This window comes from Crocuta crocuta, unplaced genomic scaffold, assembly GCF_008692635.1.
Source record: "Crocuta crocuta isolate KB4526 unplaced genomic scaffold, BGI_CrCroc_1.0 scaffold457, whole genome shotgun sequence".
Taxonomy (NCBI): Eukaryota; Metazoa; Chordata; class Mammalia; order Carnivora; family Hyaenidae; genus Crocuta; species Crocuta crocuta.
The window spans coordinates 2,145,651-2,161,229 of NW_027531318.1; the positions used below are offsets into that span (position 1 = coordinate 2,145,651).

General features: G+C 38.3%; 1 protein-coding gene across 1 annotated transcript in view; it reads left to right on the forward strand.

Moving 5' to 3' along the window:
* PARD3 (par-3 family cell polarity regulator) overlaps positions 1 to 15,579 on the forward strand; it is a 548,282-nt gene that overhangs the window by 122,672 nt on the left and 410,031 nt on the right.

The window sequence follows — 15,579 nt, forward strand, 5'->3', positions numbered from 1 at the left end:
TCTTAAAGCTTAGTCAGTTGTACGTAATACCTAAAATATTTGATTCCTGAAAACTAAGATTTAAATGATAATTTGCTTGAGAATTTTTTTTTTATTTATTTTGTGAAGCACCGAGTGCAAATTGTGATTATAGGTATTTTTGGAGACACTGTTGCCCAAGACACACTTTTGAATGTTCATGGTTATATGGTGTCTTTCTCTTATCTCAGGTCTTGAGCAGTTCTTTTTTGTAGCACAGCCAAAGAAAAGAAAAAAATGAACAAAGTTGGGGCGACAATAAAATTATATTGCTGCTCTGCTGTTCTAAGAGATTTTTTTCTCTCCCAAATGGATCAAACAAACCTAGTGAGGCCACGGTTCCTTCTGCCTATGGTGTCCTTCCTTTGCCTTGGGAAGGCCTTTGGGAGCAGACTGGTTGGTCTCTCTCCTCATTTATGGCTGATGTTGCTGATGCCTATCATCCTTATTTGACCAAAACCAAAGCTATAATATTTGCTTATTTGTGGAGAAGCTTCTGCACCCACCTTACCTGTTATGGACCCTCCTGCCTTGACCAATTCTTGCTTGGTGTCAGGGTCTTGGTCCAGAGCTGGGTGATTCGGTATGTCTACTTCATCAAGTGTTACTTACAGTATTCCTCCTTAGTATTTTCCTTCCTTCCTCTCTCCCTCCTTCCCTCCCTCTCTCCCTCCCTCCCTTCCTTCATTGTTTATTTATTTTAAGAGAGGCAGAGAGAGAAAATCCCAAGGAGGCTCCACACTGCCAGCTTTGCAGAGTGGCATGGGGCTCAAACTCACGAAACCATGGGATCATGACTGAGCCGAAACCAAGAGTCAAACGCTTAACTGGCTGAGCCACCCTGGCACCCCTAATATTTATCTTTAAAATAGGTGTGTAGATGTAATTGGGGCAAATTTCTCAGCTCTCTTGATATACCTCAAGCCTAGGGCTAGACATGGGGGAAGAAGTCCCAGCCTCTTTCATACTAAAGCAACCTGTTAGATTCTGTTACCTGTGTATATTTGAGTAAGTGACTGTACTCAGTGGATTATAAAATTATTATTTGTGTAGCATGTGTGTCACTTTTAAGATATTTTGATTGTTTGGTTGCTAAGTTAGTTAAAAATGGCTCCCAGGGTGGGGCTGTTGATGTTGGTGGCCACACCTCCTGTCATCCTACCTTGCTTCCCAGAAAAACCAAACTGGTCAGCTGCGTGCATCAGAATGCGAACATTTCTTACCCACATTTGAGGTGTGTTTATGCAAACTTCTTTGATTTGGGTTGGCTATAAATACTGGGCTATGAAATTTCAATGTGTGTTACATAATTTACATGGGACTTTTTTTTTTTTTTAATATTTTCAGTTGATTTAGAGCCAGTCTTTTTTGCATGCATTTTGAAGAAGAGATTCAATTTTAACATATTTTTATAGCTGGGGCTCTGTAGAGCTCAATAATTGTGAGAGAATTGCTCTAGTTCTCAGGGCATTAAGTTGACATACACCAGTAGTGCTCTTGTTCTAAAGTGAAGGGCCTATGTAATACAATACATTGTCCTTCTGATGGTTTAGATGGCAGTTGTGCAGACACGTTGTCTGTAAGACTAAGTGAATAGGTGAAAATGAGTGGATTATTTAATGAAAGAATTCTGTTTTTGAGATGAAAAATTTTAATATTGTACTCCTGCCATTTTATTTTAAAATAATTTATAGTTAAAAGAACACAGCAAAGATTTCTTTTTTCTGCATTGGAAAAAAATCCTAATTATCTCCAAATATGGAGTGATTGTAAAATATATAAGCCCTGAGGAGGGACATTTTTTTTCTTAAGCCTCTGTGGACGTGATTTCCTTGATATTTTTTATGTTTTACCGTAACATATTTTCTTTAAAGGAAAGATTCAGTTTCTATATGTGGTGTGACTTCCAATACATTAGAGATGGAGAGTCTCAGCAATGATCTGCATATTATGTGGTGACACACAGGGACTGTGTCTTCCTCAGTGTGTGTCAGTACATCCAGCCACAGCACAGGCAGGTACTTCTACTACTTCTTTAAGAAACCAATAGATGAACCATGGCTTATTTCACAGAGCTTGTGGGATTTTTTTTTACTAAGTTGGCGTAACTGTGAGAGGGTCCAGCAAAAATTCTCGCCTTATTACTAGATCATTGGCAACATTGATTGAAGATGGTGTGATTTTTGTTGACAGAGTGCACCTTACATGTCGCATGGTATCTCCTTGTTGAATTGTCTGGGCATGGTCACCTAGAGGAAGCAGAAGTGTCAACTGGCTCAGATACTTGTTCTGTCTAGTCTTTGCCACTAGAACCTTCATATAGAGAGGTCAGCTTACTGCAGGCTACTTTACCTACAGAAGGAGTGAGTGGAAGAACATTATCCATTGAAAGATGAATGCACAGTGATTTCACTTTGTTAAATAAAATTTCTGTCTGTAATATTTCAGTGAAATGTATTCCTGTTTGAGGATACTAGGATGACAATTATAAAAAAAAAATAACAAAACCTTCTAAGTACAACTCTAACAAGTACTTAAGTTCAGTGTATTTTAGGAAGTATTATAAATATTTCATTGCTAAAATAGCAGCCAACGTAATGAAAAGGCAAAATTGTATTACTGATTTCAAGGTTTGGTTTGACATAATGCAGAAAAACAACTTACACAACAACAACAACAACAACAACAAAATTCCCATTGTGTATCATTCTGTACTTTGTATTGTGGACTGTTTTAAGGATTGGAAACAAAAGAGATATCACTTGTGTAAAGTGAAGGCAGGGGCTGTGCATTACAGAGTTTTTTATTTACTTTGAATGTTAGTGGGATGTATCATAAAATCTAAGACCTTGAAGAGGAGCAAATTATTTAGAATGGACTTCGTTGTCAAGTACTCCAAGTCAGAGGCAACTATGAGTTTAGTTGGGACACAAATCCACAGTGTATGCCAACAGGGCTCCTAATTCAGAGGGGTTCTCATGTTGGAATTGGTACTATTGCAAGTAATTTCCAAGGTACTGGATTTTAAAAGGTATCCCAATTAATGTATGGAAAAAACATATTGGATTGAAGTTTCTATTGTTGGAAGTTAGCACCAAAAAAATCAAACATTGTAGCTGTTGAGATGTGAGTTATCTGATGGTTGAAGTTTGGTTTTTCTGCTCCTGCCCAAGATGCTTGGGTAGTTAGATTAGTTGGACCCAACAGAAGCAAGGTCCAAGAATGGCTGTGGCTGGATTATTCCTCTCATCGTAGTTGATTGTTGAGGGCTTCAGATGACATAACTTTTGTGAGTGATGAACAGGAAATTGGATTTGGGATGTGATGGTGACTACCAAAGAAGGAGCTGTGGGAGGTGACAAACATTTTTGTTCAAAGTAGTTACAAAATAAAGCCAATCAAAAGCTGCCTCTTTCTTTAGTTCCTGCCTTTGGTTTAGTAATCAGAGAGAAGAATGGCACTTCTGTGTAGAAGACTGGGATGTTGAGAAGGATTGTTGTTCATAAACCACATTCATTGAGTGACTAAAATTTTAATGCTATTTGAATAATGAATTTCATGCTACTTGAAATAGCGGACAAACTTCTATAGGAAAAGAGTTGTAAAAACAAAGAGTTAAAGGGTTTTGACTTAATGAACATTGACTTTCGAAGGTTCATAAATGTTATTGCTATCAAATAAGTTTTTAAAGTATAGTCTGGTTAACTGATATAACCTAAAAACATCAAATGGAAAGACTATGTGCTTGATCAATAGAAATTGACTTGCCTGAGGACTGGAACCCTTTTGTATAACTTGTCTGTCACCATCTCATTAGCTTTAGAACCCATAGAAGTACAACATTTATGAAGTAATGGGAATTTTTTTTTTTTTGTAATGGGAAATTTTTTATTTAATGAAGAATAATTTTTCAGTAGTTACTAGAACTGATGGTCAAATCTTACTGGTTAATTAGCCATTTTTAAGCATAGTCATTGCCTACAATATGTTTTTTCCTGTCTACGCAGTGTATATTTTTTCTCACCCTTAATTTAGGTCTCCATTTGAAAAATAGTTGTCAGATTATGCTGTAAGAAGAAAGTTCTCAATCATAATCCATGTGATTGCAAACTCACCCAAATGCTTACTGTCCCCTCCCCCAATCTTGGTATCATTTGTGTGTAATATTAAGAGCTAAACATGTGATTTCCTTACAGAGTTTAAAAGCTGTATGTCTCAATGTAATAAATCTCTAGACAAATTCTTGGCAGTGATGCATACGTTTTATGTGTGCTGTGATTATCTCCAGTCATAATTATTTAATACATATGGTATGTGTAACATTTATAATCTTCCCAAGGGGGAAATGATGTGGCATAATTCTGGCAGATTATTTATGTTGTTTATGCTTAAAATGTATGGTAAAAAATGCTGTGTATCTCTGACTTTGAAATCCCCACTGTACTATTTTTAAACGGTTGTATGAAAATACAGAAACTAAGCAGAGTAAGTAGTCTTGTTGCTATATATATTTCCTCTTGTAAATTATTAAAAATTGCTAATGTTCATTGAATTGAACTGGTGAACAATGGGAGGAATATCCCCCTAACTTTTTAATGAACTGTTCAATAATGTCACCCATTGCATAAATTTGCATGACAATTTGAAAGTTTCACTAGCCATTCTAGATTAGGAAATTTATCAAATATTGAGTAACTAAATTTAATTAAAATAACTTTTTAGAGTAAGTTTAAAATTAAAAAAAAAACCCTCTATATCTTTTGTGTGTTTGAAAACTAGACAGTGGGCTAGTAATTCCTTGTCTCTTCAGATTATTTCATTTGTGTTCTGACAGTAATAACCGTGTTTTATCTGGCTGTCAGGGGTCCTTCTAGGATGGTGTTAAATTCTAATGTATTATTCATTCATTGTGTTGAACCGCAAGAATAAATTAAATATCTAAAACAATATGAAAGAAGAGGAAAGCAGCTCAGTTAATTCTAGTGAAAATAAAAGCCATGTATTTATTCCCAGTGGAGCCCTGAAACTTGTTGATGAGATGGGTATTGGTAATTGCTATAATCTGCAAAGTATTTATTTTTCCTCTTTGTACAAAAATGTATTCATCTAATATATTCAGCGTTTCACAATAGTGAGTTTCATTAAAATGTGCCACATTTTGACTGTTAGTATAAATTGTTAACTTCAAATTCTAAGATGGCTTTTCTCATTAGTTTAATATTAACATATATGCTGATAAGTTTCTAGCTTCTAAAAAGATAAAACATATATTAATTGTATTAATTTCTAATTTAAATGTATCATAAATATATTTCTGCATTACAAACTTGCTAGTATTGTAAGGAGGTAAAAAACAGAGCAGAAAACAACAAATATATCCCTTGTGATCTACGGTATTAAGTATTTAATACAACATGTTAATATTCTAGTGTATATTGTTTGTTTTTTTCCCACGCCTATTAATATATATTTAATAGTTATATAAGTTTTAAATGCAGTGGTTGTACAGTGATTTAATATATCTCCTACTGGATACAGTTAAGAGTATTCTGCCAACGTTCTAATAGACTCATTATAAATATTTTTCCTTTCAACCTCCATGTGGATAGATCCTTACTGACGCCTCATCTTGTGTTTTTCTGTGTCGACAAGTGCAGGCAGTGGTGTTTGCTCCTTCACATTGCTTGTTCCCAGAGATCTGAGAGGGTGCCACAGTCGAAGCTGTATCCCAGACTGCCTGTTAGACCTGTCTCCCCAACTAGTCCCTTTAGATGGAGAAAATTGGGATTTTGTGTAGGGATAGACCAGCTGTGGAGATTTTGCCTGGATTCAGGAAGAGGTGATCAAATTACAAGGATGGTGAAGGTGGGCTATGTGTACGTCATTCTTCAGTGAAGCAATTAAATACAAATTTGAACTGGTGGAAGAGAAACTGAATGGTCCTCTAAAGTGAATGCCCTGCCTAGTTTTTGAGGAGCAGAATGGCATCAACACATGTGGGGTTTTGAAGCACATGTGATAGAAGACTGAAATTACATTCTGATAGAACATATTCATTTCCTAAAGTCTCCTGTAATTTATTGAGTGAGTGAACTCAGTGCTGGGAGGGCCAAGAGGGAGAGAAATCCTCCTTGCCTGTGGGCAAGTATTATTGGCTTTTCATTGCCTCTCAGAGTTTTGGTTTAGTTACTTAATCTCAGCAAGCCAGTGTTCTTGCACTGTAAATGAGAGTAACTGTTTGTATATCATAATATTACTATAAGGGTTAAATGAGATAAATCATGGGTTTTGCGTAGTAGAATATATCTTCTTAAACACTCCAGTTTAGCCTCTGCTTTTGTCCTTTAGTTTCATCTTACTGCCTTAGGGCAGGTTTCTCAAACCTGAGTTTGTGTTAGACTTGCCTGGAAAGTTTGCAGAAAAACAGTTTTCTAGGCCTTAGCCTCAGAGTTTCTGACTTACTGGGTTTGGGCCATGTCTGAGTACTTATATGTCTAACAAACTCTCAGGAGGTGATGCTACCTGAAGGGACCACACTTTGAGAGCCTCTGGGTTAGGGTACTGTAAGGGCAGATGTTATTTGGAACTAGGAAATTTATAGAACCCTTTCTTTTTAACCACCTGCATGGACAACATTTAGATCATTTCTTGGAAAAACTTATCACCTAGTCCCATTTTCTGCACGTAGTCAAATTTTAATCGTTTTGGATTATTGCAGAAATTTAAAGCTGGAATTAACTAGTTATTTTAGGGCTAGAGTGATCTAGATTTTTGAGGAGTTTGATAGCATTTCAGTATATGCATATAATATTGGCTTAATTTTAATGAGAGCTATTTAATAAAAGTTGTTTTCCTTTGATGTGGACACGCTGTATGTGTTTCTAATGGATCAGGTTCATTTGAGCATGGATTTGTGTTCAGAATTTTATGTATATATGTATGTATGTTTTCCAAATTTGAAAATACAAAATATTGAATAATATTATGCTGAGAATCTTAGTTTCTGTTTTAGCTTACTTGTGAAAGATCTGCAGGAACTAAGCTTTTCATGGCATCATTTCTACCAGATGTTGAAAACCACTGGAATTGTCAACCCAGTATTGTTTTGAGTCGCCAACGAGCAGCCGTCATCCCTGGGAATGGAGCGTCACTCGTGTAATTTTCTTGATGAGTGTGAGACAGGGTCAGGCACCGAGTATGTGGTGTTGACACACTTAATTTAGCACTCCTTCCACAAAGCTATTAAGTTGACTATTAATTGGTCTTCTGATAAAATTTCTGCTTAATGCACATGATGAAACAAAATGCATCCTAGGATAGTAGCCGCTGCTTCTGAAACAATTCACATGCTCTGAGATCTCACTAGTGACAGCAAGCAACTTTTCTTTTGAATGTAATTATTATTCTCTTAAATACAATGGCTAATATTTATCAGTCTGTGATTTAAAAAATATTTTTAACAAAATCCTTAACTTAGAACTTGACAGTTTGTTATTCTATTGTGGGGTCTCTTCCTCAACAGTTTGAAAAGCAAAGAGTGCCTTGTCTATGGCCGGTCCTTCACTGGTGACATTTTCTGTAGCAAGGACTCTGCCTGCGAACAGGTTGCAGGTGGGATGCTTAGCAGATTCCAGCAAGAAAACTCCCAAGTTGCTTTGTGGTTTGAAAAGCATGCATGGAGAATAGTGGTTTCTGGTATTTGGTTTGATCTTTTTCCTTCTTTATTGTTTTTTTTTCTGGTCTTCCGCTCCTCACTTATCATCTTACATTATAAGATTTTTTTGTATTTTCTTTTTAATGTCTATTTTTGAGAGAGATTGCAAACAAGCAGGGGAGAGTCAGAGAGAGAGAAAGAGGGAGACAAAGAATCTGAAGCAGGCTCCAGGCTCTGAGCTGTCAGCACAGAGCCTGGCGCAGGGCTCAAAGTCACAAACCATGAGATCATAACCTGAGCCGAAGTCAGACGCTTAAATGTCCAACACACCCAGGCACCCCCTCCCCCCTTTTTTAGATCAACTCTAATATCTATCTCTGGAGTTTTCTGACAATATGAGCAATATTTATCATCAAAGTCCTGGTATGGAAAGTTGTGAAGGTTATTTTTTTTTTAACTTAAAATTTCTTTTAAAGAGTGTGTGACTTTTTTTTAAAACAAAATTATTTATTTATTTTTGAAGAGCTAGTACAAGCAGAGGAAGGGCAGAGGGAGGGGGAGAGAGAGAGAGTGTGAGAGAGAGTGTATATGTGTGTGTGTGTGTGAGAGAGAGAGAGAGAGAGAGACAGAGAGACAGAGAGAGAATCTTCAGCAGGCTTTATGCCGAGAACAGAGCCCAACATGGGAATCCATCCCACAACCCTGGGATCGTGACCTGAGCCAAAACCAAGAGTCAGATGTTATACCAACTGAACCACCCAGGTGCCCTGAAAAACATTTTATTCACAATGTGTAGATCATAGAAAGTTTTACTTTCTGGTAAAAGATTTACAGATTATGAGACTATCCTATCCAGCTCTTTTCAAAGATTTGTCACAAAATACTTTATTCTCTTTTAGTTTCACTGTTTTCTGCAGTGAACATCCATCATTTTTATATTTAGAAAAGATATTTGTTGCCAAGTTTTAACAGTGTCTATGGAGAGGCGATTGTTAATTTACTTTTTTCAATATTAGCCAACTCCACTTAAGGCAATGCACATATACATTCATATATGTTTTATAGGAGTAACTGTCTGAAAGGGTGAAGTATACAGTAAGTTAGTGGCCTTTAAACTTTGTCTCCCATAACATGGTTTCTCAATATCTGCACAGTGGCACTTGAGGCTGGATAGGTCTTTGTTTTGTGGGACTGGCCTGTGCGTTATTACAGGATGTCTCGCAGTTTCCCTGGCCTGTACCACCTGGATGTCAGTAGCACCCCCCCCCCAGGTGTGACACCCAAAACTGTCTCCAGACACTGCCCATGTTTCTGGGGCAAAACTGCCTCACATTGAAAACCACTGCCCTGTAGAAAGAAGTACATTTGACGTGATGACCTCATTAAACACCTGTAAGGGTACACACGTGTGCACACCCATGCATGAACACACACACACACTTGAACAGCCTCACCACTTGAAATGTACCCTGATGTTTTCTATTATGTTTTGTTCCATTTTGTTCATTCCATACCATTTTGTTTTAAAAACATAGTAAGGACATTTTTCTGGATGGAATATGTCCCTCTGGCACTTAGTATTCACTTAAAACTATATGTGGAATAAAGATTTGTTATTTTCATTTATTTGGGTTTTCTTAAAGTGAGGCACACTAAGGCTGAGTTTGTTTAGATGGGGCTGCCTCTGCATGCCATATGTAGCGATGATTCCAATGAATAGCTGCGGTTGAGGGAACAGAGCTGCCTAGTGACCCTCGTCCCAGTTATGTGACAGCTGATATGCAATACGGATCCTCAGTGGTGTGGTCTGAACTTCTGGTTGCCTTTGTTCAGGAGATGAATTGTATGCTGCGTGCACGAAAGGGTTGTGCTGTCTTGGGCTTTAGCCATTTGTATAAGGTTCAAATTGAAAGTGTCCTGTAATTTTAGAATTCATCTGAAGAGGATTCAGGGAACAAGAGAATTCTGGTATCCCTTTAGGAATATAGCTTGGATTTTGGGGTGGAAGCTGTTCTGAGTCTCATACTACAGATTCGAGAGAATTAAATTTTCATTTCTCTCAAGGAAGCATTTATAATGGTAGGTGTTTAAGTGTTGGAAGTCCTTCCCTTCTCTTTCTTTGCATTTGTATTTCTTATGCAAATACCATGTGTGAAATATCAATTATACTGCAGTTATGTGCAGGATGAAGGTTTCTCTTGGGCGATAAATAAGAAATCTTCCAAGTGCCTTATAAATAATGTGTTAAGATTAGAAAAGAAGCATTATCTCCTGAAAAATCAGCTTCTGCATTTTCTGTATTATTTTGAATATGTATTTATGGAATTTTTTTGATTAATTAATTGTTTTGAATCGTAGCGGTTTTGTTTTTTTTTTCTCCCTTAAGATTTTACCTCTATTTAAAATTAAGGTTCTGAGAGCTTGAGGAAAAGTTGCTATGGTGACTGTAAATACAGGGTTGATGTCTCCAACTTAGGAATGAGTTTGTGCTCTAACACTTCATTTTAAAATAAATTATTTGGAACGTTGTTATTTTTTCATAGAAATAATATTGCAAATAATAGACTTCAGACTCAATTAAAAAACTTCTTTAAACCAGAAAGTAAAGGAAATATTACATACCTCTGTTTTTATGAATATAATGGAGTGCTCATCCTCCTTACCTACCCCCACCTCCTACCTCCCCCCCCCCCAAGTGAATTCTCATACTAGAAGAGGTTTAACAGATGGTCCCTTTGACTGGCAATTTCTCTTACCTTATGGGACTGAAATATAGTGCATTTTGAACCACATGGTGCTTTGGAATATTCCTTCCTTTCTTCAGTAAATATTTACTCTATACCTACTGTGTACAAGGCACTGGGCTAGGCCCTTGGGATGTTATATTGAATAAAATGGACAACAGTCCCTGCTCAAGTGGATGCTAGAGGTTGGGAGCTTAACTTCTAAAATAACATGCTGGGACTGGGGTAGAAAACCAACATGAGGAGACCTGCCTGTATGGCTTGTCACCTAATGGCAGACCCAACAGCGGGAAGGGGATGCTGTGGTTCTTGAAGTTTCTGCTCCATGGACTCTGGCTTCCAAAATTTGACCTCTATTGATCTATCGTACATTTGTAAATGTAAGATGCTCAAGGTAGTCGTGAATTCATCTTTGTCTTCATAGTTTCAAGAGAGCCTCCAGCACCTGTTGGATTTGCAAATGCTTAACACACTGCTAAGGTAGTGTTTGCCAGTTTCTGTGATGTAAGCCTTCTGTCACATATTGGTTCAAGAAGCCAGTGTGATGTCACTGAGTGTGGGAAACACCCACACTCAGGAGCCATTTGATTTTAGAATTGTGGCTAAGGCACCGTGAGGCTGTATTATTTGTTTGCAAATCAAGATTTGTTATTTCAGGTCTGAAAGAGCCTATGTGTTTGCTTTCTCCATATGAAAGAGAATAAACTCAGCATGTTATCCTTCTGGGATCAGGGCTGCCCTGCAGGAGAGGCACATGGCCCCTGCATTTGTGTGGCTGGCTCTTCTTTCTAGAAGTCTCTTGCCTTGTGGCTCCCTCCCCCCTTACAGACTCATCCTGTACTTCATTCTTCCTGCTAAGCTTCTTGGCCGCACCTCTCCAGGTGTTTCATCCCAGCAGATCCTGATTCTTCCCTTTTCTACACAACCTTCTATTGCTGCTCTTCTTACCCTGTGTTTGTTCTAGCCTGCCATGCACCGATGATACAGAGGACACAAATTTTCAAGTCCAGCCCTATGAGCTCATACCTTGGGAAGTGGAATGAAACCGACAGTTCCCTCTGAATAGTGATTTCCAGCAGTAGAAATGCATTTCCAGACAGGACTTTGGATATTGATGTTTGTGTCTTTGCAAAGCTTCTTTTCTTTCCAGTACCTCACATGTATTCTAATCAGTCATTGCCCATTTCTCTCCACACCTCTTGTGTCTTGTTTATCAGTGAGGATATATCTGAGGGACTTGAGCAAGTGCTAGCATCTGGAAATGAAGCCACATCAGGGAACAGGAAGCAATGAGCCAGTCTTCCCGGAGTGCCCACACATGCTGGGCACACAGATTTCCTGAGTTAAGGTTCCACAGGGAATATTTGACACCAGGAACTCTGAATCACTAATTTCAGGGAATTTCCATTAAATCCATTAAATCCATTTTCCATTAAGTGAGGGAAAACTGAGTGAATTTAACTTATACTTTAACAACATTATATAGAAGTTTATTTCAGCCTTTCTGCATGAATAGTATTAAAGATTTCCCAGTCTTGTTGTGCAATATTCTATTTTGTTCATTTATTACACTGGAAACATGTCACAGTTTGTGAAGTGACTTTTTTCCCTCATAAATTACCACTTGCCTAAGTGTATTTCACTGTCTGACAGTACTGAATCAGGTCAGTTTTTAGGTGACAGCAATTTATATTATAATGTTCTTTTTCCAAAGAAAAAGCAACAGCCTATTAATGATTTGTTTACTTGAAGTCTGTTTTTATTTCTGGCAACTTTGTTGTTAATTGTCTAATCAGATTTGTGTTTTAAAATAAACACTCATTTGCCCAGTTTTTGAGCTTCTATTTCCCTCTCTTTTAGGTTCATATGGAGAGATGTAAGACCTGTTTTTAAATGTCTCAGCAATAGCCTTTTGTGCATTTGCTATTATGCCTCTTCAGTAGTATGGTCTGTGGGATATCTTTTGTGTGAGAGTGATTTTTATTGTTTGAGCTGTTTCCAGCTTCTGGGTCATTAAGACTTTTCCAGCATTTTCTGCAGTTTCAGAGATAACACAATTGATGAGGAATGTGGACCGCACGGCACTCACAGTCTAGATTGGTCTGCCCTCCAGTCTGTGAATACCCAGTGTCTTGTCTTGGCTTATCGTTTCCTGTGGTAGCTCTTCTGGTGCTATTCTTACTTTTTACATCGTGGTCTCTCTTACCTTTTCCTTCAGTCCTTTGGTCATTCACATTATGTTTTAAATTTACTGTCTCCTATCCAAGGTATTGACCATGTTGACTTCCTCAGAGGAGAGCAGAGTGATGTTCTGAGACCACCGTGCCCTCCCAGAGGGACCAAAAGTGTCACTGCAAAGGTTCAGTCATGAACAGTGGGATCGAGAATTTAGGATTCCACAGTGGTGGTTGGTTTTCTGGTGTAGACAGTCTTCTAAAAGATTATGGGAGGTTTTCAGGACCTTATACAAGGAAATGTGATGATCAGTGGGAAATAATGGATTTGTGCTCTATTTCCTTATAATGTCTCTCAATAGTTTTTCTAATAATATCTTTAGAATATTGAATGCTTAATGATATAATGAGCTTAGTCCTTATTCCTCATGGCTCCTTCATAAGTTTGCGGTGTTTGAGACATTGATTGTAGGAAGAAGGAGTATTCCACTCCATTACTCATTGCATACAGTGTGGGGGTGATTATTAATGTCGCCTTAGCTTCTCTCCAGAATTTCTTGTTTTGTGCATATTTGAGTTTCTGTAGGTTTGAATACCTAACACTCAGTGATTTAAATACCTTTTAATATATATTTATATATTTGAGGAGAGCAGTGAAAACTCTCCAAAAACTTTAAATGTTTTTATCCTATCCTGAAGATCCACTCCTCGGCTCCGATTTATGGAAATGTAGGTTTTAACTAGGGATTGAACTGAATGGTGTGACTGGCACTGAACTGAATTAGTTTTGAAGAACCAGGGATGGAATATTTTGGGAACATTCCATTGTCCGTTTGTCTACAGAATACCCTATGCTTTCATTGTCACATTGTTTTTAAACACTTACCAACAAAACACTGACGTAATTCGTGTACCTAAAACTGATTAGGGTAATTACCCAGCAGGCTTTGTATCTGTGAATGAAAAATGTTGTTTTGCCAACACCAACAAACTATTGAACATTTTTAGTTACATGTGCTCAGATTTGGCTTTCTTAAAACCTAACTATTATTTACAGGAGACTGCAAATTGGATATTAGTTTTTAAAATTGTTTTTCTTTAACACTACTCCTTTTTAATATCTGTTGCTGTCCTTAGTCACAGAAACACAGGAAGAAGCTCCTTCCATTACATGCACTGCCTCAGAGCCGTTTCTGTAGGTCCGTTACAGGAAGTTGTGTCTCTGTACCACAGGCTCCGGGTTTGGTGAGCACGGAGACAGCGTTCTCTGCTACGCCCCTTGGCCCCTTTCTCAGCCCTTCTCATTTTTTGTGTTTTGTTTCTGTGTTACAAGCTGTACTTTTTCTTCTTTTTTCATCCTCGCATCTGTACCTGTTTCTTCTCATGCCATTTGACTTCCTCAACACCCACGGAGAAGAAATGTAGGAATGTATTTTAAAGCAGCTAACCATATACGTTTTGCTGAACTTAATATTGGTTTAAGCCCTGAGTATCTTGCCCAGTAATACACTTAGTCTTCAAAAGAAACAGAACATGAGGCTCCCAGTGAAGATGGCGACACCAGCCGCCACCGGCTCTTGTGCTCACGGGCTTTGGGCCTGTTCTCTTGCTCAGCATTTACACTTACAGGCCTAGGTTTGCTCCTAAGAGCCTCATGAGGTTTATCACAGCTTCACAAAGTTGGCATCACTGTCACCTCCATCTTCTGGGTGAAGAGAAACTGAGACGTAGAGAGGTAACTGGCCCAGTGCCACCCAGCTAGTTAGTGGTAGAGCTTGGGTTTGACCACGTCCTCCAGACTCCAAACACCACCCTCTTAGCTTTCTTCTGTCACCCTTCAGCTGAAAAAGCCCACTTGTCCTTGAGGGCTGCACTTTGTTCCTTCCCTCGGCTCTTTTGTTCCGGTTCACCTGCACGGACTTCTTTCTGTAGGCTCTCGGCATTCAGATCACTCTGTACTTGATCCCTCCCCACACCGGCAGTTGTTGCTGTCTAAGATCATCCTCTAAAAGCTAGCTTGTCTGCTGTGGGTGAAATTGAAATGCAGTTTCTCATGGAAATTGGGGTGTTTACCATCTCCTGGCAGCCTGCTGAGTGCCTTCTGAAGCTGAGCATTTGTACTGAAAGGTAACATTGCAAATGGCTATTTTGTTATTCTGTTGGATGTAAATGTTTAGGGAAAGCTGCTTATGCGAAAAGTGACACACAGATTGTGTCTCTGGGCACTCATCTCTTAGGTCTCTGTTTACATGAAGACATGTGGCTCTTCTTTTGCTTGACGTGGCCGTCCTTGACCTCTCTGGTTGTTAGCCATGGTGGAAGTTGTATGGTAGCTGGTGTCATGTAGTGATTCTGGGTAAAGCTATTGGCTTCAAATACATTTGGGCAGTTCTACCACTAGAAGTGGTGGTAGACCACAGCCAATTAGCTTAGCCCTTTGGGTTTCCAGTTTCCCTGGAAATGAATATGATAGTAGTGCTCTGTGTATTTTGAGGATTAAATAAAATAATGCGTGAAAGGTCTAAACACAGTAGTGTAAGAAATGGTAGCTACTGCCATTAGTATCACTCAATTACTATTGCTGCTGCCATTATCATAATCACATTTTTTAATAGCCAGGAATTTTGTGTTATGACTCTTGTTTTTCTTCTAATTGATGTGGAGGGATTCCTTGTTTCTAGATTTTAACTTTGAACATTTATATAGTAAAATGGGAAGACAGAGCAGAAAAACAAACTGGAGTACTGCAAGGTAAAAATAAAGAGAATTCGAGGATATTTAGAAGAGGTTTATACTCTGCTAATCTATAACTTTGTTGTGTCAGAGTAATATAATAGAATTTAAGACGGGGCACCTGGGTGGCTCAGTTAGTTGAGCATCTGACTTCGGCTCAGGTCATGATTTCACGGTTCGAGGGTTCGAGTCCCGCGTCGGGCTCTGTGCTGACAGCCAGCTCAGAGCCTGGAGCCTGTTTCGGATTCTGTATCTC